Here is a 7,855-nt window from a genome sequence, read left to right as displayed (position 1 = left end):
TAAACTGTACAACCTTTGTAGTTTGCAGTGTGGTTTTCTTTACAGAGAGCGCATTTAACGACATTGTTCTTACCTTTCATGGGACAGTCAATTGTTTTATGTCCTTCGGAGCATTCAACACAGATTGGACTTCTTGTACAAAAATTTTTTGTGTGTCCATACTTTTGACAGTTGGTACATTGTGGTATTGTTCTTTTTGGATGGGGAGGTTCAAAATTTATTTTGCAGTGTTGTAGGTCTTTGATATTGTAAATTTCCTTGTTATTTACATCTTGTTTGATTTCGATTGTAAATAGGTTTAATGGAGATTTTGTGCGCGGATGTAGTACGTTTTGTATATTGCATACTTCATGTCCTAGTTCAGCTAGCTCTAATATAATTTCATTTTTGTTAGCGGAGTGGTGCATACCGCGTAGGAAGATCTTAAACCCTTATAGAAGATCTTTTTTGGCTTATACGTGTAGTACTCTACGCTCTTTTCTTTAAGAAATTTTACTATGCTAGTGTAATCTGTTGATTCGTATGGCTGGATTTTTATTTCATTGTTTTGTAATACACGAATTTCATATTTAGATATTTGTAGTGCATCTAACGTTTTAATTAGGTTGTCTAGTAGCTGTACTTTTTGCACGTAAATGGGTGGTGGTTTTTTATTTTTAGCCGTTTGATTTTGTGTTGTTTTGCTATCTTTAGTGGGTTCTTTATCATTATCAGTTGCTAGAACAGCAAACCTATTTGTAGCTAAGAAATACTCGTTTAATGTGTACTGTTTTTTGTTTTGTTTGTGCTTTTTGGCGTTTATTTCATTGATTTGCTTACCAGGGGAGCTAGGAATTTTCTTATTCACTACTGGCGTGTTGAAGCCATTGTTTTTATTTGTGTTTGCATCTTCCGTCGTGTTTGCAGTTCTGGTGTTAATATCAGAGTTTTCCAAATTCTGAATGAGTTTTGATGGTGAATTGTGTTGATGATGGTTTGATTGTTGGAGTTTTATGTGGTACTCCTGCTGCATTTGTTTTTTCTCTATTTGCTGATTCTGTTGTGGTTGTTTTTGTTGGGTTTGCAATGATTTTTCTTCCAGTTGATTTGATTGTAGAAGTGTTGTTTGATTATTATTATTGGATGCTTTTGAGCATAGGACAGCTTGTTGGTGCGTTTTATGCTGCTGTTGTTGTTCTTGCTGTGATTGTTGCTCGTGATTTGACTCGCCTCCACCTTTTGGTGGAGTTCGATTGACCGGCATTACGATAAATTAAGCAATTACCAAAATAGGATATGAAATTGGAGTTTTCTACTTGACAATAAAGCTTACTATTATGAACAGTTTGAGGATGATTGATCTTGTGTTATAACACTTTTAATATAATGGTTTGTGTACATACTAATCAAAGAATAGGTTGTATATGCTGTCTCAGCTGAATACTTTAATTTTGTTTAATTACTACGAACAGCTTTTTCACTAATAAAATAAAATATAATAATAGCTGTCCCTATCAGCACTTTTTGTTTTGTTTATATATACACAAAACCGCACTGTTTTTTTGTTTGAATGCTTATTCACTTCTGATTATAAGCTTTAGAAATTAATTTGCTGCCTCTGTCAGCTGTTTGAGTTTTTTAATAAAGTTGTGCAAAAAGAAAAAAAGTCAACAAAAATCGAAAAAAGCGCGCGCTATTTTCAAATTAATATTTTATGCACTTTAAACTTTTACTAATTGTTTTTTGCCCAAAAATGATCTATTTTTGTGAATTTGTATTAATAACAAAAGTGATATTTATAAGAGTATATCTTATTTACTTGTTTTTATACTGTTATTTTATATTATTATTTCTTCGAGACCGGTTAAAAAACACGTCCGTTCACTACGAAACTTTATAACATAATGATTTATTATATCGTCTATGCATTAATTTTAATTATTTTGTAATATTTAATTTATATAATTTAAAGAAAAGTTTTCTTTTTCTTTTTATCCACTATTAAGAGTTCACTCATGTAATTCTTAATCTTGTTTTTGAATTATTACTTGAAGTTCCATTATGTAAAAATGTATACTAAATGCTAAATTTGGGCAGTTGTATAATAACGTTGAGTTGACGTTTCACCTCCATAACCAAAAGTTTCACACGATACAATCTTCACATTAGTAAATTTTTGAAAAAAAACAATGAGTTCAGGTTTAAGTTACATTCAATTTTTTTTATATCGTAACCTTTCTATATAATTAATGTTTAACACTCATTCATTTGTGTTGAAACGGAAAACACAATTCTAACCAACAGTTACACAATATTCATATTAGCTAGTCTTTAAAATTAATTTAGTAGTATCAGTTTTAAAACTTCAGTTAAGCTCTTTATTTGATAGCACAACACACTCTTCACGTTAGTGTCCTATTCCAGAATAACGCTAACAACAGCACACAAGAACTTGTAAAAATACAAATAAATTTGAACTCATCTTATATACCTAAATTTGATGCAAAACCTAATGTTCGACCTAGAATTGCCCCAATTACCTCATTAGGTTTTTAATCATATTTTCATAACATACTCTGCTAAATTCGCAAAGGTTTTCATTAATATTTGTGTAATTCTTCCGTATTTAATGTTTTCAAAGTCATTTACATTATGACACCAATTACTAACCGAATACCAAAAATCAGCAGGGGTATTTAGGCAACTGATTAGTTGCTTAGTAGATGATTACAACAAAAATTTGCATACAAAAAAGAAACTAAGCAGAGAATCTACTATTTCGGATTCTCAGATTAGTGAAAATTTGATTAATAGTGCTGCAAGTACCAAGTGACGGCGCTTTAAGCATAGGGTGTCTTGAAAAGAAAATGCAAAAATAATAACATAAATTAAGAAATAAAATTCAGTAAAACTATATTTTTTAAAGGGTTAAAATATAATTAATAAAAATGAAATTAATTTTATAAAAGTATAAAATTGAATACTCTATGACACGTTTGCAATTTTGTTTATTTGATAAATTTTATGATAAATTTAAATGATATTAAAATTTACGAATATTTAAGTATTTCACTCTTAACATACGTTTCGCTTTTGCTGTTGATACGAGTGCTGCCAAGGCATTTGCATACAACAAACTAATCAGATTACACTTTTTGGGTCGTTCAAGCAACTGATTAACATCAAAATGCTATTTTTTTTTATATGAGATTTCTGAATCAACTAAGCAACTAATCACTTGCCTGAATACCTCTAGCATTTCTTATCGTCGAACTGACGGGCTGGCTTTAGTCAGCAACTGCCAACATGCAAATAACCTTGCCTATTTTTAGGGAAATGTACGAACAACTAAGATCGTACTCTTACACATATGTATTTCACGGAAAAACTGCAAAACGTAAAGTTTAATAAAATAATCATTAAACTCACAACAAACTTTTCTTCATTCATAATACCAAGGATCAGCCAACTGTAAATTATTCAGATGAAGTTACTTGGACTGGATCTGCATACTGAGTAATGTGGATGTAAGTGGCAGCACTATAGCCTCAAGTTCATAAATATCTTTCGGATCATAAACGGAGTACATAGTAAGTCTCATTTTTGCAACTGTAACGACATTTATGTTCGTTTTGTTGCGTTGATACGGAATATGGAACCTTTGATCAAGATCTTCTGTAATTAAACTCGTCTGCGAACCAGAATCAATCAAAGCCCTTACCGTATATTGTTTTTGCATCTTGCTTCCTAAATTTACCATTGCTTTTCCAAGTAACACTATTTGGCTTTCTTTGATGGTGGTACTTAATGCTACTTCTGCTGTTGAATGCTTTTGTTTTGCTTTTACGAGGGCTGATATATATATTTCTGGCCTAATAATGAAAATGCGAATATTTATCATCAAAAATGGTTTTATTGTTTTTCTAAATATTCTCCAGCCTGATTTAAACATTTTTGCATACGCTCAAACCAATTGTCGAAGCACTTTTTCCACTCCAATTGAGACACCTCCAAAACATGGTTTTTGAATGCTTCAACAGCATCTTCTGGCGACGAAAATCGTTGACCATGCATTTTTTTCTTGATGTGCGGGAATGAAAAGAAGTCATTGGGCGCCACGTCAGGGCTGTACGGCGGATGACCCATCAATTTGACGGATGACCCATTATTTTGATGCCCATACGCATAGATCCATGATTCGTCACTTGTGACGATCTCATAAACGTCTTTTGAAGCACTGCGAACGTATTTTTTCAATATTTCTTTGCACCAATCGTCACGAGCCTTTTTTGAGCGATTGTCAAATTGTGCGGGATCCAACGAGAACAATCCTTTTTTACAGTCAGGTGTTCATGCAATATCGAATGTATGCTGGTGGGAAAAATACCCAAGGATGCCTGTATCTCACGGTATGTCACATGACGATTTTGCATTATCAGTTCACGCACGGCATCAATGTTCTCTGGCACAACGTCCGTTTCTGGACGAACTTCACAGAATTCGTCGTTGAGCGAGCGTCGGCCACGATTGAATTCATTAAACCAGTTTTTCACAGTGCTATAGGGTGGTGCTTCATCACCATACAAAGATTTAAGTTCATCAATGCACTCTTGTCGTGATAATCGACGTCGAAAGTTGTGAAAAATAGTCGCGCGAAAATGTTCACGTGTTAATTCCATTTTTTGGCCGAGACGAATTTTTTAAGTCTCTGTAAATAAAACAATTCACAATTAAATGACAACACATTCTGAGTGATGTTTTGCTCAAAAATGTCAACCTTTCCAGTGGAAATGTCAGATTGCACCTGGCAACACTTAGTGTTGCCTAGGCCAGAAATATATATATATTTTTTTTTTTTTTGGTGTGTCCATATTTTTGACAGTTGGTACATTGTGGTATTGTTCTTTTTGGATGGGGAGGTTCAAAATTTATTTTGCAGTGCAGTAGGTCCTTGATATTGTAAATTTCCTTGTTATTTACATCATGTTTCATTTCGATTGATTAACGGAGATTTTGTGCGCGGATGTAATACGTTTTGTATATTGCATACTTCATGTCCTAGTTCAGCTAGCTCTAATATAATTTCATTTTTGTTAGCGGAGTGGTGCATACCGCGTAGGAAGATCTTAAACCCTTATAGAAGATCTTTTTTGGCTTATACGTGTAGTACTCTACGCTCTTTTCCTTAAGAAATTTTACTATGCTAGTGTAATCTGTTGATTCGTATGGCTGGATTTTTATTTCATTGTTTTGTAATACACGAATTTCATATTTAGATATTTGTAGTGCATCTAACGTTTTAATTAGGTTGTCTAGTAGCTGTACTTTTTGCACGTAAATGGGTGGTGGTTTTTTATTTTTAGCCGTTTGATTTTGTGTTGTTTTGCTATCTTTAGTGGGTTCTTTATCATTATCAGTTGCTAGAACAGCAAACTTATTTGTAGCTAAGAAATATTCCTTTAATGTGTACTGTTTTTTGTTTTGTTTGTGCTTTTTGGCGTTTATTTCATTGATTTGCTTACCAGGGGAGCTAGGAATTTTCTTATTCACTACTGGCGTGTTGAAGCCATTGTTTTTATTTGTGTTTGCATCTTTCGTCGTGTTTGCAGTTCTGGTGTTAATATCAGAGTTTTCCAAATTCTGAATGAGTTTTGATGGTGAATTGTGTTGATGATGGTTTGATTGTTGGAGTTTTATGTGGTACTCCTGCTGCATTTGTTTTTTCTCTATTTGCTGGTTCTGTTGTGGTTGTTTTTGTTGGGTTTGCAATGATTTTTCTTCCAGTTGATTTGATTGTAGAAGTGTTGTTTGATTATTATTATTGGATGCTTTTGAGCATAGGACAGCTTGTTGGTGCGTTTTATGCTGTTGTTGTTGTTCTTGCTGTGATTGTTGCTCGTAATTTCACTCGCCTCCACCTTTTGGTGGAGTTTGATTGACCGGCATTACGATAAATTAAGCGATTACCAAAATAGGATATGAAATTGGAGTTTTCTACTTGACAATAAAGGTTACTATTATGAACAGTTTGAGGATGACTGATCTTGTGTTATAACACTTTTAATATAATGGTTTGTGTACATACTAATCAAAGAATAGGTTGTATATGCTGTCTCAGCTGAATACTTTAATTTTGTGTAATTACTACGAACAGCTTTTTCACTAATAAAATAAAATATAATAATAGCTGTCTCTATCAGCACTTTTTGTTTTGTTTATATATACACAAAACCGCACTGTTTTTTTGTTTGAATGCTTATTCACTTTTGATTATAAGCTTTAGAAATTAATTTGCTGCCTCTGTCAGCTGTTTGAGTTTTTTAATAAAGTTGTGCAAAAAGAAAAAAAGTCAACAAAAATCGAAAAAAGCGCGCGCTATTTTCAAATTAATATTTTATGCACTTTAAACTTTTACTAATTGTTTTTTGCCCAAAAATGATCTATTTTTGTGAATTTGTATTAATAACAAAAGTGATATTTATAAGAGTATATCTTATTTACTTGTTTTTATACTGTTATTTTATATTATTATTTCTTCGAGACCGGTTAAAAAACACGTCCGTTCACTACGAAACTTTATAACATAATGAATTATTATATCATCTGTGCATTAATTTTAATTATTTTGTAATATTTAATTTATTTAATTTAAAGAAAAGTTTTCTTTTTATCCACTATTAATAGTTCACTCATGTTATTCTTAATCTTGTTTTTGAATTATTACTTGAAGTTCCATTATGTAAAAATGTATACTAAATGCTAAATTTTGGCAGTTGTATAATAACGTTGAATTGACGTTTCACCTCCATAACCAAAAGTTTCACACGATACAATCTTCACATTAGTAAATTATTGAAAAAAAACAATGAGTTCAGGTTTAAGTTACATTCAATTTTTTTTATATCGTAACCTTTCTATATAATTAATGTTTAACACTCATTCATTTGTGTTGAAACGGAAAACACAATTCTAACCAACAGTTACACAATATTCATATTAGCCAATCCTTAAAATTAATTTAGTAGTATCAGTTTTAAAACTTCAGTTAAGCTCTTTATTTGATAGCACAACACACTCTTCACGTTAGTGTCCTATTCCAGAATAACGCTAACAACAGCACACAAGAACTTGTAAAAATACAAATAAATTTGAACTCATCTTATATACCTAAACTTGATGCACAAACTAATGTTTGACATAGAATTGCCCCAATTACCTCATTAGGTTTTTTATCATATTTTCATAACATACTCTGCTAAATTCGCAAAGGTTTTCATTAATATTTGTGTAATTCTTCCGTATTTAATCTTTTCAAAGTCATTTACATTATGACACCAATTACTAACCGAATACCAAAAATCAGCAGGGGTATTTAGGCAACTGATTAGTTGCTTAGTAGATGATTACAACAAAAATTTGCATACAAAAAGGAAACTAAGCAGAGAATCTACTATTTCGGATTCTCAGATTAGTGAAAATTTGATTAATAGTGCTGCAAGTACCAAGTGACGGCGCTTTAAGCATAGGGTGTCTTGAAAAGAAAATACAAAAATAATAACATAAATTAAGAAATAAAATTCAGTAAAACTATAATTTTTAAAGGGTTAAAATATAATTAATAAAAATGAAATTAATTTTATAAAAGTATAAAATTGAATACTCTATGACACGTTTGCAATTTTGTTTATTTGATAAATTTTATGATAAATTTAAATGATATTAAAATTTACGAATATTTAAGTATTTTACTCTTAACATACGTTTCGCTTTTGCTGTTGATACGAGTGCTGCCAAGGCATTTGCATACAACAAACTAATCAGATTACACCTTTTGGGTCGTTCAAGCAACTGATTAACATCAAAATGCTATTTTTTT

This window comes from Teleopsis dalmanni, chromosome 1, assembly GCF_002237135.1.
Source record: "Teleopsis dalmanni isolate 2A chromosome 1, ASM223713v2, whole genome shotgun sequence".
NCBI classification, from domain to species: domain Eukaryota; kingdom Metazoa; phylum Arthropoda; class Insecta; order Diptera; family Diopsidae; genus Teleopsis; species Teleopsis dalmanni.
The sequence above is the reverse complement of the archived record's forward strand: the minus strand, read 5'-3'. Positions refer to the sequence as shown.